The 16,576-nt window shown below is 36.5% G+C and overlaps 2 long non-coding RNA genes across 2 annotated transcripts; one reads left to right on the top strand and one right to left on the bottom strand.

The window, feature by feature from the left end:
* Positions 1-1,053: 1,053 nt before the first annotated feature.
* On the top strand, positions 1,054-6,648 carry LOC134745399 (uncharacterized). Its single transcript, XR_010128169.1, has 3 exons — positions 1,054-1,250; positions 2,587-2,763; positions 6,446-6,648. It is a non-coding gene; the product is annotated as an uncharacterized LOC134745399 (long non-coding RNA).
* Positions 6,649-15,387: 8,739 nt separating this feature from the next.
* Positions 15,388-16,558, bottom strand: LOC134745376 (uncharacterized). Its single transcript, XR_010128160.1, has 2 exons — positions 16,042-16,558; positions 15,388-15,647 (listed from the first exon to the last, which is right to left on the bottom strand). It is a non-coding gene; the product is annotated as an uncharacterized LOC134745376 (long non-coding RNA).
* Between the last annotated feature and the right edge of the window lie 18 nt (positions 16,559-16,576).

Here is a 16,576-nt window from a genome sequence, read left to right as displayed (position 1 = left end):
TGTTGTGAAGAACCATCATATCAGAACACATGCGTCTTGAGTCAAGAGAGGATAGCTTATAATATTTCAATAAATTGCAGTAGGACATACGTTTGCCGGTTAGGCGTCTATGTGTAGCCCGCAAAAACGTCAGCGACGTCATAATGACGGCATTATTACGTCATAATGACGTCGCTGACGTCATAATGACGTATAAATGCTACTGGGGCGCAGAAGTGTATGTTCATATACAAGTAAATCCTAATTATCACGATCATTCTGAATCGCTTATCGAGTGATCGCACAATATATTAATGAGAACCGGGCTTCGCTCGGGTAAAATAAATAATAATGAATATAGTCAAAGTCAAATATTCTAGCTTTATTCAAATAGGCCTAGCAACAAGCACTTTTAAATTTCACAAATATAACCTTAATCTAAATATCAGAGCAATTTATTATTCTTAAAAACATTGAATTATTATAGATATGTCAAACTTAACAATAAGAATTTCACAAAGGGATCGTCAAACACCAAAATTGTATAAAAAAATACTAGTCTAGAAACTTTCTAGAATAAAAATCTAAATGTCAAAAAATACGGATTACCTAATATATTCATTGAATTATCAATTTCATCATTATTATAATAATAAAATTAAAATAAATAATAATGCCTAATGCTGTAATGCATCACGCGACATGCTAAAAACAGCCCAAAAATTTGGAGCGATAGAATAAGTTTCACTTTAAAAAACATGAAATATTAAAGAAAACGTTGCTTCCATACTTTTGACCTGGGGTGTATGCCGTGTATGTAGTATATATGGGGCATTTTCTATGAAAAGGGACCTTATTGTCGATGGCGCTTACGCCGCACAGCGTCGCGCGGCATTGTATTTATATCGGAGCATCGTTTATAATGGCGTAAGAGCCAACGACAATAAGGTCCCTTTTTATAGAAAATACCACATATGTAGATACACCGTCATCTCATCAATTATACATGATTATACCGAGCCTACTTAACTCTTCGCATTCCATTGTCTAACGCGCTGCCGATCGCCCAGTCACTCTCACTATCAACGTACGGCACAGTTTTTCTCGAGTGACCGCAGTGAACAGATAGTGAAACTGTATTATTTAAGCTATTTTTATCTCACTATATGATAAAAAAACTTTTGTCGGCGGGAGTCTGCTCTGCGCTAAAAGACTTTTGTGATGCTTAAATATTTTTTGTGCGTGTAAATAATAAAAAAATAAAATTAACGGTGAGTTTTAAATTAATAATATGTAACTAAACCGCTTAAAAGTAAATTTGAAAAAACTATTTTTAAGGGTTTATAAGTCAAAGGTAAATAATAACACACATTTTTAGTGCTTTCGAGATTCAGGAATATTTACTTAATAAATAGTACTTATTCAAAACCCCACATGGGATTGAAGCGAAAAAAAAAGTCATCTAAAGTCAAAGAAATTAATTTCAGTAGGTACGTACCTACCTACCATTTCGTATGTAGGTACCTTGTCACAGTGACATGATACATATATAAGTTGTTAGGGACTAGGGACCTTATACTATTGTCACTGTGGCAAGGTACGAAATTGTACTAAAATTAAATTCCTTGACCGTAAATTTACCTACAATACAGAAGATACCCATTTTTATGGTTCCGTAGTCAACCATAAGTAGGTATAAGGGTTCCTTATAGTTTCGTCATGTCCGTCTGTCTGTCCGTCCGCGGCTTTGCTCCGCGATCGTTAGTGCATAGTTAGTGCCAGAAAGCTGCAATTTGGCATGGCTACGTAAATCATGCATAGCGACAGAACAGTAAAATAACACGAAAGCAAAATATTGGGCAATTCCACACCAAATGTTTTTTTTTTGTCTTTTTTTTTGCTTTAACCCAATGGTGTGGGGTCAACAACGTCGTCGCGTCACAAGTGAGAGTGTCCAGCGGCGTTGCACTTGCAACATCATTATTTTGCAAGGCGCTCAATTGTCGAATAAAGTACCTACTTTATATCGGCCATTGTCCGAGTCTCACGGAAGTTTCTTTGTTATTATTATTCATATATCTTTAGAGTCAGACCAAGCTAACTTTGCAGCGATTTTGATAGGACATGCTGCCCAAGTGTTATTTTGAACTTTAAACTTCTAGCTGTGCCATAGACCTAGCATTACATACATGAGCTGTACGCGTGCGCCCGTGAGGGACGGAACATACGCAATGCGACAATATTCTATAATATGATTGGTCGATTAGATTTGTAGCCCACCATAAACCATACTAAATTTAAGGGCGTAACACACCATCGCACCGCACCGCGACCTAGGAGCAGTTCTAGAGCGCGCTCCAGACTACGCGGCGCGAAGCCGCGAACGCGAGTGTGGAGTCGATTTCGCTGATTAGCGAACTAGACTCCACACTCGCAAACAATAACAGCGCTTTCTCTGCTACTCCTACTGAAAGATACATAAGACTATTCCGTTCGATCCTTTCCCCCACCCCTCATGCCCGATCCAGTTGTACCAGATTTTCATGAGCTGTGCTTTGAAAATGGCGGCAGAGTTAGCTTGGTCTACTTGTTTCTTTACTTTACTAGATGAAGCCAAGACGTGTCCAGCAGTGGGTTGGCAGTAATAAATTGCTGATCGTTTTCGGATTGCTGGCGTTGTGCTTTTGCATATCTACGGTAGCACTCGCTACAAGGGGAAGTACTTGCAAACAGGACCATGGGACAACTCTAAGTGAACTTTCCCGAGCGAATAATAAAGCTGTGGTGAGTGTTTTTCCACCACGATAATAGAAACAAACAAGTAAAATGTTACAACTCATAATCTCATCTTATTTTTTTTCCCGGTTATATCTTAAACCTCGCCTACCGTGAAAATCAAAAATTGAAATTAGTTATATCTGCCTCTCTCTCGCTTCAGCACATTCGTGCGACAAAAAGGCTTTTACAGTACATATGGTGCTACTTTCTCGCACTAGTGCATATGTTTCGTGCATATGTCGAAAGTTTAAAGGGCCATATGTACTGTAAAACGTTGTACGATACACGTGCGAATAGGTAATTCGCAACTCGTGTCGATTTAAAACACTCCCTGCGGTCGTGTTTTAATTTATCGTCACTCGTTTCGAATTTCCTCTTTTCCGCACTTGTATCGTAAATAACTATTTCACATCTCATCCTCTGAAAAAGGGTCATTGTTGTTCTAAAAGGTGTACAGAAAATGATACGTTTCTGCACTGTGCACTAGAGCATTTTACGTTCCACGTACTTTTTTTTTACGATGAGCAACTGACATTTGGATTTAAATGGATTTGTTTTACAATTTTCATACTGATTGTATTCCATTGTTTTGTTGTAATTTCACAAATTGAAAACATAAAGTTTAGGTAAATGTTCCATTGTCTGAATCAAATTAACAGTTTGACTTAAGTACCATTTAACACCTACGTTATTAGGTAGGTACAGTCGCCATCAGATATATCGGAGCGGCCGAGGCACGCCTCTATTGTCAAGGCATAGGAGTCGTGTTTAGATATTTTTGAGCACCTCGGCCGCTCCGATATATCTCATGGCGACTGTACCTATGTATATGATGTAGATTTGAATCGCGACGACGCTTAGAGCTGGATTCCATAGCGCGGCGAAATAATAGCCAGACCACCTGCGGCAATACATTAATTACACAAATGGTGTGCTCACATGCCCGCAATGTTCGCGAACTTTTAGAAACAAAATCGGCTACGTTAGCCACTGCAAGCACACCAGAAGGCCTACCTCGAACCACGTTCGACGTGTTGCCTCCCTTTCACACTTACGTACGAATTAACAAGTGCGACAGAGAGGCAACCCGTCGAACGTGGTTCGCGGTAGGCCCTCAGAGACAGCAACGGAGTTGATAGCAGTCGCCGTGGCCGAATCGGCGGTGGAGTTATTATTATATTATGGAGTTATGGTTATAGTTGTGATATGAAATTCTAGCGTGAACTGCCCAGGTAGCAAAGTGACGTCAGCAACGTAAAAGTGACGTATAATGACGTCATATATACGTCATAAATACGTAACGGACGTCATAATGACGTATAAATGCTACCTGAGTGATATATATAATAATATCAGTTTTAATATTGTCTTCGGTTACCGCGATAGTTACTCATGAAATAAAACTATGAAAACGGATTATATCGCGTATATTGAATTTATAATACATCCCGACGTTTCGAACTCTTTACAGCGTTCGTGGTCAACGGGTGACTGAGGAAAAATTACAAAATGCAAAAATACCCACATACTAAAATAATGAACAATCATAGACTACAAACGTTAAGGCTGGTTGTACATGCAAAATCGGTTCATAAGGCTAGTTATACACTATAATTATTTTTCAAGTAAAGATATATATATATACGCGATAAAAATAAACTATGCCGGCTCCAACCCTACACCACGGACCCGAGAAGATTTAATTCCCTCCTAAATTGTAGGAGGGTATCCCAATATGGGACCGGCAACAAACTCGGCGGGACACATCTTTTCAAAACATCAGAATGTCCAGCATCATCCAACACTACGGTCTCACAGTCTATGTCTCGCTTGCTCCTTTATCAGGTGGACTACAGGATCCCAAGCTGGTGGTAGAGAAAAGCCATCTTCCCTATTAAAGTTTGGATATTTCTTAATCTCAATGGCCTCGCGCAGCATTCTGGGTATGTAACGCTTCTCCTTGGCAAGAACCAGAGGCTTATCAAACTTGATTGAGTGATTGGCTTTATCCATGACATGCTCACAGACAGCAGACCTAGGTCGACGGTGCTTGACATCAGCTATGTGTTCCTTCACCCGAGTGGAAATGCTCCGTTTCGTCTGCCCGACATATGATAGGCCACACTCACAGTCCAGCCTGTACACTCCTGCAGTCTGTAGAGGGGTTTTGCATTTTACAGGCCTCAGGAATTGTGACATCTTCTTCATTGGCTTGAAATATGTTTTTATAGAAGCACGCTTCAAGATGTGGCTGATCCTGTCCGTGACCCCCCTGACAAAAGGCAGAATGGCAGGCCTGCGCTCGACTGTGGGGATCTTAATGTGGGACCTCTGGTTGACCCGCGGTATCCTGAGCTCGTTTGCCTGGAGCGCGCGCCTGGCATGCTGGAGCTCCGCGGCCAGATGCTGGTCATCACATATCCTCTGGGCTCTCTGAAACAAAGATTTGCCTACTGTAACAAGTTCGAAACGTCGGGATGTATTATAAATTCAATATACGCGATATAATCCGTTTTCATAGTTTTATTTCATGAATATCAGTTTTATTAAAAAACTAGTTTATTTGTAAATAAAACAATTTTTTGCAGTCTGTACTTAAAACTGGTTATTATTATTTAACTTAAATATCCGTTGCTTATTCAATTCAATTTATTTATTTAAGACAACACTGGCCCATAATGGTTAGTAACAATTAAGATTAAAAACTAAGTGTTAATGGAACAAAACACAGAAAGCGACAAAACAAAAACAGACAGCAATAACATTCTTCTTCTTCTTCTTCTTTTAAAATTATGGCTTCAGCCCAGTGGGACTATTTCGCCAGTATCAAGGTATTGAGAGGTTTACAAACGACAAAAATTGTACGGTTGTACAAGACAGTGTACGGTGATTTGTTAGCTCTTGTAAATCGATAGCTAGTCTTTACAAGAAGCACGTGGACTACCGGCCGTTGACTCCAAGATGGTGGTTAAACGCGCTTCAAAATTAATTCTCCATTCACTGCACACTACCACATTAGTTTACTGTATAATAAGCTATCGATATTACACTTTAAACAATATTAATAAGCAAAAAACAAAGTAATTAATCACGATGCTAACTATCAAGATGGCGCTCGAACCGGAAGTCCAGCAATAACATTATTAACATTCTAACAACTATCACCCAATAGCGGTTATGACACACTCAAAATGCCGTATTATAGGTGTCGTATCGTATCGGCCGCTCAGTTAACACGGACATGAAAGCTAGTCCAGACGGGATGATCAACTCGACCGATTTGATTAGAAAATAAATTGGCATCAATCTCTACTTTAATCACCAATTTTAGATTTACCTATAGTGATATATTTGAGCGCTCTAAATAGTAATAAAATGCCCCCGACACGAATACTAGCGTCACAAATTGGTATTCTTGCGCCTACACCTTCATTTTATCGGTAGGGTGGTAATATCGGTCGTAATCATAATCGGCAAGCCAAATTGGCGTTTGCGTGTGCACCACCTGATTTGATCAGTCAGTTTAATCAGATTGGCGAAAAATTGTTCCCGTCTGGACTGGCGTTGATGTAAAACTTTGATCAACGCATTTCAAAAGGCTCCTTTTATTCATTATTAGAGTATCGTTTAACTTATCTTTACTTTCTTGAAAGTCTAATAAAAAAGAATTATTTCTATTGTTTTGTAGAGCATGAATTACAGGCTTCCGAGACACGTAATACCGAAAAATTACAAATTGAGACTGGAGCCAACGTTGACGGGCCGCAACAAAACATTTACTGGATCCGTCAAAATTCAGCTGGATATACTACAACCCACGCAAAACGTGACTTTGCATACTAATAAACTCGGTATTTCATTCGTGGATTTGAAAAGAGATGATGATTCGAATATACATAATATCAAAACACAAAAGAATATTGACGCCAGAAGAGATATGTTAATAATAAGAACGGAGGGAGAGTTATCAAGAGGGCTTTATACGTTGAGGATAGACTTCACGGGTAAGCTTGAGGGATTGGTTGGATTCTACGGAAGCACACTAAAAAACGGCAGGTAAGTTGGATCCTACCTATATGTCTATATGGCTTCGCAGATCTGCGAAATCGACGCCACATTCGCGTTCGCGGCTTCGCGCATGAGTGTGGAGGGCGCTTAATAATATTTAATACGTAGATAATAAAATACCTTTTATACTACTAGGCTGCTACTCTTACTCTTCAAATACAAAATACAAATACAAATGTTTATTTCATAGAATACAGTTCACAGTTGCCTCCAATGCAAAATCGCATGCGATTTGTTGCAAGATCTGTAGATACCTCATGTTTAATTGAAAGACAATAAAACACTCCTCTTTACTGTCAGTGGCGTCGGATTCTTTGGCGGGAACTTGAAAAAAGTAGTCGGAAAATTTTCGCTCTAAACTTTTAAAATTGTGGTTTATTAGTTTAAACTAACTTAATTTGTATATATTTGATGTAAAATTTTGTAAATAATTATACTTACTGGCTAAACAATGGGAGGAAACGAGGGGGGCGGGGAAAACCCGCCCACCCTTAAGCGCTCCAAAACCGACGGCCTAGGCGGCACGGACGATGGCGGCGGGGGTGAGCAATCTAATAGTACTAATAGTGCATATTTACCGTACTTTAAACCGGACTACAAAAGACTATACCCTGAGAACTCGGGAAAATTGGAGTTTAAAGTTTTTGTAGAGCATGTGGACCCAAAGGACAGATTGGGAAATAAAAGTCCAATATTTCTCAACCACATATTCACAAGTGGCATTAAAGGTGTAACGGCTATACAGCGCGTAAATGCTAACAAAATTGCGGTCGTTTTCAAGCAGTATAATACAGCGAACAACTTTCTAAACAACGCTACATTTTTGACCAAATATAACATGAAGGCGTACATACCGGCGACCCAAATCGAAAAAACTGGAATAATCAGATTTGTGCCAGCCAATATCTCTAACAAGGATTTATACACAAAGTTGAGCTCTATCTATGAGATAATAGCGGTCCGCCGCTTCACGAAAAAAGTCGGACAGGAACGTGTTGCTTTACAGACAGTGAGCATTACGTTCTTGTCGCATGTACTACCGGACAATGTACAGTACGATTTATTCTCGTACAGAGTCTTCGAATATGTGCCTCCACTACTGCAGTGTTTTAAATGCTTTAAATTTAACCATGCAGCTAAAGTATGTAACGGAAGACAGCGTTGCTCCATTTGCTCGGGCGACCACTTCTACAAAGACTGTGACAAACCGGATCAGTTATGTTGTGCAAACTGCAGCGGACCTCATTTAGCAATATCGAAAACTTGTCCAATAAAACTCCAAAAAATAACAGAAAAAAAAACTAATATCACATACGCCTCTAAAGCCGAAACTCGAAAAGTTGAGTTTCCGATACTCCTTGACAAAACTGTAGAACTTCCAGAAAAAGCAAATAAACCACAATCGCAGAAAAAAAATGTTTCTCCTACAGCTACACCAGCAGAAACACCGAAACTTGACCTTAAAAAAGAATTACTACAGAATGTAGACTTGTTGAACGCTTTGGTTAGCACTCTCATAGAATTAGCAAATAAGACCGATTCTAATCCAATCACTAACAGTTCTATTAAAGATATGCTTATTAAAAATATTAAATAATGGATTATACACATATTCGAATTGCTCAATTTAATATACAATCAGCCACAAATAAAAAACCGTTGCTAATTAATTTTTTAAAAGTTTATAATATTGATGTTTGTCTTCTTAATGAAACCTGGTTAAAATCAACTAATACTGCTTTTAGGATACCTGGTTATAATATTTACTGCAAATATGCTAAAAATGGACATGGCGGAGTTGCTATACTTGTTAAAAATATATATAAACATACTTTTATACACACTGACTTTTATGAAAATATTCAAAATGTAGCAATCTCAATTGTGACTGACCGAGGGCCTTTATCAGTTTTATGTGTGTACTGTCCTCCAAACCGTCCACACATAAGACTAAATAGACTTAAAAATATAATTGAGAAATTACCAACACCTATAATAATATCAGGAGATTTCAATGCACATCATACAGCGTTTGGTTGCGCTACTAACCAATCTCGGGGTAACACCCTGTTTGATATTATAAGTGACTTAGACCTATGTATCTTAAATGACGGAAATCCAACTACTGTTACTTACCCCAATCGAAATCCCTCAGCGATCGATGTCAGCTTCTGCAGTGCAAGTATAGCACCTCTGTGCGAGTGGCAAGTCCATGATGACCCTATGGGCAGCTATCACTACCCTACTATAATCAGTATATTGACCTCTCTTGAAAAATACCAAATAAATGATCCAATATATAAATTTATATATACTAAAGCTGACTGGAATAAATATAAAGAGCTTTCAGAAGAGGTATTCTCGAATTTTACTTTAAATGAGAATGATCCTATACAATCTTATGACAAATTTAGTTCTGAACTCGATCTATTAAAAATACAATGTATCCCAAAACTTACTAAAAATACAAACTTTATTAGCAGACCGCCGGTTCCTTGGTGGAATAAAAAATGTGAGGATAGTGTCATTAAAGCCTATGAGGCGTTAAAATATTACAGGGCCAATCCATCTTTAGAAAATTATATTGCGTACAAGAAACTTGTTGCTCTTAAAAAACGTACAATAGCAGAGGAAAGAACTAGTAGCTGGCGTAGTTTTTGTGCTTCTTTAAATCGATGTACACCTATTGGGTTAATATGGAATAATATTAAACGTTTTAAGGGGTTAAAATCTAAGCAGATAATCAAAAATGATGAATTTATAGAACCATTCATAACTAAACTAACCCAACGTTGTAGTAACGATCCTACCTCTATAGAAAGTTTATTTGAAAATAACAATAATAATAATGAGTCTAAGTACCTTATTGAACCTTTTACTTGGGAGGAATTCATTGTAAGTCTGCAATCTAGGAAAAATACTACCCCAGGCTTGGATGACATACCATATTTGCTTTTAAAGAAACTGCATGTTAATGGTCAAAAAGTTTTATTAAGAATTATGAATTTACTTTGGTTACTAGGAAAAATACCTCAATCTTGGAAAACACAATGTGTAATACCTATTTTAAAACCAGACAAGCCTCCTAGTGAGGCAAACTCTTATAGACCAATTTCTCTATCTTCATGCGTTGGTAAAGTTTTTGAGAATATGATAAAGACTAGACTTGATTGGTATGTTGAGGCAAACAATATATTGCCTTCATTTCAAAATGGCTTTCGGCGAGGTAGAAGCTGTTCTGACAGCTTTATATCTCTTATATCGGATTTAAAATTGGCTAACTATAACAAGTCACATGCTGTTTGTATATTTTTAGATGTACAAGGAGCATTTGACAATGTTGATCCTACAATACTAGTAAAAGTTCTGTCTAATATTAATATCCCCGGGAAATTATGCAAATGGATATTTAATTTTTTAGACAATAGAGAGCTATATGTTAAATTTAATAACATATTACATGGACCACGACAAGTTTTCAAAGGCACAATGCAAGGAGCAACGCTGTCTCCTCTACTGTATAATTTGTATACTAGTGAGATAAACTCGTTTGTAAATACTTCTAATGTTAATATACTGCAATTTGCAGATGATCTTGTAATATATTCTATTAATTCTAATTTAGATGTAGCTAAAGCTCACATTAATAATGCGCTAAATGAACTTCATGTTTATTACAATAATTACTTACACTTAAAGATCAATCCAGACAAAAGCAAGTTAGTTTGATCAGTCAGTTTAATCAGATTGGCGAAAAATTGTTCCCGTCTGGACTGGCGTTGATGTAAAACTTTGATCAACGCATTTCAAAAGGCTCCTTTTATTCATTATTAGAGTATCGTTTAACTTATCTTTACTTTCTTGAAAGTCTAATAAAAAAGAATTATTTCTATTGTTTTGTAGAGCATGAATTACAGGCTTCCGAGACACGTAATACCGAAAAATTACAAATTGAGACTGGAGCCAACGTTGACGGGCCGCAACAAAACATTTACTGGATCCGTCAAAATTCAGCTGGATATACTACAACCCACGCAAAACGTGACTTTGCATACTAATAAACTCGGTATTTCATTCGTGGATTTGAAAAGAGATGATGATTCGAATATACATAATATCAAAACACAAAAGAATATTGACGCCAGAAGAGATATGTTAATAATAAGAACGGAGGGAGAGTTATCAAGAGGGCTTTATACGTTGAGGATAGACTTCACGGGTAAGCTTGAGGGATTGGTTGGATTCTACGGAAGCACACTAAAAAACGGCAGGTAAGTTGGATCCTACCTATATGTCTATATGGCTTCGCAGATCTGCGAAATCGACGCCACATTCGCGTTCGCGGCTTCGCGCATGAGTGTGGAGGGCGCTTAATAATATTTAATACGTAGATAATAAAATACCTTTTATACTACTAGGCTGCTACTCTTACTCTTCAAATACAAAATACAAATACAAATGTTTATTTCATAGAATACAGTTCACAGTTGCCTCCAATGCAAAATCGCATGCGATTTGTTGCAAGATCTGTAGATACCTCATGTTTAATTGAAAGACAATAAAACACTCCTCTTTACTGTCAGTGGCGTCGGATTCTTTGGCGGGAACTTGAAAAAAGTAGTCGGAAAATTTTCGCTCTAAACTTTTAAAATTGTGGTTTATTAGTTTAAACTAACTTAATTTGTATATATTTGATGTAAAATTTTGTAAATAATTATACTTACTGGCTAAACAATGGGAGGAAACGAGGGGGGCGGGGAAAACCCGCCCACCCTTAAGCGCTCCAAAACCGACGGCCTAGGCGGCACGGACGATGGCGGCGGGGGTGAGCAATCTAATAGTACTAATAGTGCATATTTACCGTACTTTAAACCGGACTACAAAAGACTATACCCTGAGAACTCGGGAAAATTGGAGTTTAAAGTTTTTGTAGAGCATGTGGACCCAAAGGACAGATTGGGAAATAAAAGTCCAATATTTCTCAACCACATATTCACAAGTGGCATTAAAGGTGTAACGGCTATACAGCGCGTAAATGCTAACAAAATTGCGGTCGTTTTCAAGCAGTATAATACAGCGAACAACTTTCTAAACAACGCTACATTTTTGACCAAATATAACATGAAGGCGTACATACCGGCGACCCAAATCGAAAAAACTGGAATAATCAGATTTGTGCCAGCCAATATCTCTAACAAGGATTTATACACAAAGTTGAGCTCTATCTATGAGATAATAGCGGTCCGCCGCTTCACGAAAAAAGTCGGACAGGAACGTGTTGCTTTACAGACAGTGAGCATTACGTTCTTGTCGCATGTACTACCGGACAATGTACAGTACGATTTATTCTCGTACAGAGTCTTCGAATATGTGCCTCCACTACTGCAGTGTTTTAAATGCTTTAAATTTAACCATGCAGCTAAAGTATGTAACGGAAGACAGCGTTGCTCCATTTGCTCGGGCGACCACTTCTACAAAGACTGTGACAAACCGGATCAGTTATGTTGTGCAAACTGCAGCGGACCTCATTTAGCAATATCGAAAACTTGTCCAATAAAACTCCAAAAAATAACAGAAAAAAAAACTAATATCACATACGCCTCTAAAGCCGAAACTCGAAAAGTTGAGTTTCCGATACTCCTTGACAAAACTGTAGAACTTCCAGAAAAAGCAAATAAACCACAATCGCAGAAAAAAAATGTTTCTCCTACAGCTACACCAGCAGAAACACCGAAACTTGACCTTAAAAAAGAATTACTACAGAATGTAGACTTGTTGAACGCTTTGGTTAGCACTCTCATAGAATTAGCAAATAAGACCGATTCTAATCCAATCACTAACAGTTCTATTAAAGATATGCTTATTAAAAATATTAAATAATGGATTATACACATATTCGAATTGCTCAATTTAATATACAATCAGCCACAAATAAAAAACCGTTGCTAATTAATTTTTTAAAAGTTTATAATATTGATGTTTGTCTTCTTAATGAAACCTGGTTAAAATCAACTAATACTGCTTTTAGGATACCTGGTTATAATATTTACTGCAAATATGCTAAAAATGGACATGGCGGAGTTGCTATACTTGTTAAAAATATATATAAACATACTTTTATACACACTGACTTTTATGAAAATATTCAAAATGTAGCAATCTCAATTGTGACTGACCGAGGGCCTTTATCAGTTTTATGTGTGTACTGTCCTCCAAACCGTCCACACATAAGACTAAATAGACTTAAAAATATAATTGAGAAATTACCAACACCTATAATAATATCAGGAGATTTCAATGCACATCATACAGCGTTTGGTTGCGCTACTAACCAATCTCGGGGTAACACCCTGTTTGATATTATAAGTGACTTAGACCTATGTATCTTAAATGACGGAAATCCAACTACTGTTACTTACCCCAATCGAAATCCCTCAGCGATCGATGTCAGCTTCTGCAGTGCAAGTATAGCACCTCTGTGCGAGTGGCAAGTCCATGATGACCCTATGGGCAGCTATCACTACCCTACTATAATCAGTATATTGACCTCTCTTGAAAAATACCAAATAAATGATCCAATATATAAATTTATATATACTAAAGCTGACTGGAATAAATATAAAGAGCTTTCAGAAGAGGTATTCTCGAATTTTACTTTAAATGAGAATGATCCTATACAATCTTATGACAAATTTAGTTCTGAACTCGATCTATTAAAAATACAATGTATCCCAAAACTTACTAAAAATACAAACTTTATTAGCAGACCGCCGGTTCCTTGGTGGAATAAAAAATGTGAGGATAGTGTCATTAAAGCCTATGAGGCGTTAAAATATTACAGGGCCAATCCATCTTTAGAAAATTATATTGCGTACAAGAAACTTGTTGCTCTTAAAAAACGTACAATAGCAGAGGAAAGAACTAGTAGCTGGCGTAGTTTTTGTGCTTCTTTAAATCGATGTACACCTATTGGGTTAATATGGAATAATATTAAACGTTTTAAGGGGTTAAAATCTAAGCAGATAATCAAAAATGATGAATTTATAGAACCATTCATAACTAAACTAACCCAACGTTGTAGTAACGATCCTACCTCTATAGAAAGTTTATTTGAAAATAACAATAATAATAATGAGTCTAAGTACCTTATTGAACCTTTTACTTGGGAGGAATTCATTGTAAGTCTGCAATCTAGGAAAAATACTACCCCAGGCTTGGATGACATACCATATTTGCTTTTAAAGAAACTGCATGTTAATGGTCAAAAAGTTTTATTAAGAATTATGAATTTACTTTGGTTACTAGGAAAAATACCTCAATCTTGGAAAACACAATGTGTAATACCTATTTTAAAACCAGACAAGCCTCCTAGTGAGGCAAACTCTTATAGACCAATTTCTCTATCTTCATGCGTTGGTAAAGTTTTTGAGAATATGATAAAGACTAGACTTGATTGGTATGTTGAGGCAAACAATATATTGCCTTCATTTCAAAATGGCTTTCGGCGAGGTAGAAGCTGTTCTGACAGCTTTATATCTCTTATATCGGATTTAAAATTGGCTAACTATAACAAGTCACATGCTGTTTGTATATTTTTAGATGTACAAGGAGCATTTGACAATGTTGATCCTACAATACTAGTAAAAGTTCTGTCTAATATTAATATCCCCGGGAAATTATGCAAATGGATATTTAATTTTTTAGACAATAGAGAGCTATATGTTAAATTTAATAACATATTACATGGACCACGACAAGTTTTCAAAGGCACAATGCAAGGAGCAACGCTGTCTCCTCTACTGTATAATTTGTATACTAGTGAGATAAACTCGTTTGTAAATACTTCTAATGTTAATATACTGCAATTTGCAGATGATCTTGTAATATATTCTATTAATTCTAATTTAGATGTAGCTAAAGCTCACATTAATAATGCGCTAAATGAACTTCATGTTTATTACAATAATTACTTACACTTAAAGATCAATCCAGACAAAAGCAAGTTATTAATATTGAGCAAGGACACAACAAATGTAAATATTGTATATAATAATGAGATTATCAGAGAAGTCCCTTCTCATAAGTTTCTAGGCGTAGTCATAGATAATCATTTAAATTTTGACCTACATGCTAAGCACATAATTTCTAATTCTGTTAAAGGTTTAAATGTTATGAGATGTCTTGCCGGTATATCTTGGGGCGCAGACCCTCAAGTACTGTCTTTACTGTATAAAACCCTTGTCAGAAGTCACTTTGACTATAGTTTTCTTGTACATATGAATACTGATCACACACATAAACTACAAATAATTCAAAATAAGGCAATGCGAATAATATCAGGGGCAATGTGTTCAACCCCAATAAGAGCAATGGAAGTAGAGACTAAAACAATGCCTTTACCTGTCAGATGGGTGTTGTTAGCTTATAGATATTTAATTAAGATATATGCTAAAAATAATCAAAGTGTAATAAGAAGAATAAAGGGTCATCCCAGAATTTCTAAGTTAACAGCATTACTCTTACAGGTGGAAGCTAAGTTTTGTAATATATATAAAAATGAAATTTGGCCATGTTATGAAGATAGCTTTAATAGTAAACTTTTAAACATTACAGTATGCACAAAATCTATCAATAATAATACTGATTTTCTACATTTCTTGTCACAAATTCCCAATTATTACAAATTATATACAGATGGTAGTAAAGCAGAGTCTCACGTCCGAAGTGCAGTGTATGATCCTCAGACTAAATTTGTACAGAGCTTTAGATTGCATGATTTATGTTCCATATTTACGGCTGAAGCATATGCTGTATTTGAAGCCCTGAAAGTTATAATAAGAGTGTCAGAATATAAACATTTCTTTATTTTCACTGATTCACTTAGCTTAATTTATGGATTACAGAATAATCAATTGCATTATAAAGATAATTTTATTTTGTACAAAATTAAAAAGATGTTATTACAATTGAAAAATAATAATGTAAATATAAATTTTATGTGGATTCCATCCCATACTGGTATAACAGGGAATGAAGTTGCAGACAAAGCTGCTTATTTAGGTATTAATGAATTAGATGTAAGATGTAGTACTAGAATTCCACTAACTGATTGTCAAGCTTCTGTTAAGACTGATGTTGTGAAGATGTGGATAGATTTATGGACCAAAGATAGAGAGATAAAAGGAAGATGGTACGCTAGTATTCAAACCGACTTACCTGGAAAGCCTTGGTATGAGAAGATAAAGATGGGAAGTCGTAGTTTTATTACCACCATCAATAGATTGAGGTTTGGTCACAACTGTGCACCAGCGCACTTAGCTAGATTTTCGATTATAGCCGATGGTACATGTCCTCACTGCCACAATGGTAGCGTTGCAGATGTTGAACACCTTATATTTAAATGCCAAGTGTTTGCGTTTCAAAGACTCATCCTTGCAAGTGAATTAAGTGAAGGGTTTGATAATAATGTCCCCCGCCGCCTCACCGATATTCTTAAAAACGTTGACAGTTACGTTCCGTTATACGAGTACATCAAAAATACAGCATTGAAGATTTAAAGTGAAGTGTATTAACAAAATTACTAGTGCATTCTCTGCCATTTAACCACTTAAATGAAGTGTTTTAAAAATAGCAAAATAAAGACTTGGCTTAAAGGACTCGCATCCAGGCCATAAATGTTAAAAAAAAAAAAAAAAAAAATGTCAGTGGCGTCAGTGTCAGTGTCACTGTCAACTTCAGCTGTCTTAACGTC

Source organism: Cydia strobilella, chromosome 1, assembly GCF_947568885.1.
Source record: "Cydia strobilella chromosome 1, ilCydStro3.1, whole genome shotgun sequence".
Lineage (NCBI taxonomy): Eukaryota > Metazoa > Arthropoda > Insecta > Lepidoptera > Tortricidae > Cydia > Cydia strobilella.
This window is presented reverse-complemented; position numbering and strand designations above follow the sequence as displayed.